The following is a 425-nucleotide window of genomic DNA, read 5'->3' as shown; positions in this document are numbered from 1 at the left end:
TGTGAACAGTCTGGGAGAGAGACAATGCCTTCCCAATGGGGTAGGTAGCAACGTCGGCTGCCAGGAGACTGGGTCAGAACAGCCTTGGCTCTCCAGGGACCACGAGCCTCTAGGAACAGTCTTCCAAGTCCTAGGAAGAGGCTACCTCCCAGCGAGGTCCACCAGCGGTGATGTGGAGGGCAGTGGCAGGGCTACCACCGCTCTATCTGTTCTACAGCCAATTTCACCGAGGGATGCGGTCTCCTCAGTCAAGAACAATCACGTGGGTCCTTTTGAGCCCCTTATGCGACACGGATAACCGTTTACCCTCGCCTTTGCGATCCGGTGGCACGCGCAGTCATTGCACACTCTGAAGTCCTGCCTGAGGAAGAGGTACCTCAGTGTGGGTTAACTGACGTCTACCGAGTGCTTGGCTGAATGGGGGG

The sequence above is a fragment of the Echinops telfairi genome, unplaced genomic scaffold (genome assembly GCF_000313985.2).
Source record: "Echinops telfairi isolate 266 unplaced genomic scaffold, ASM31398v2 ScPeMD7_7458;HRSCAF=8496, whole genome shotgun sequence".
NCBI lineage: Eukaryota > Metazoa > Chordata > Mammalia > Afrosoricida > Tenrecidae > Echinops > Echinops telfairi.
This window is presented reverse-complemented; position numbering follows the sequence as displayed.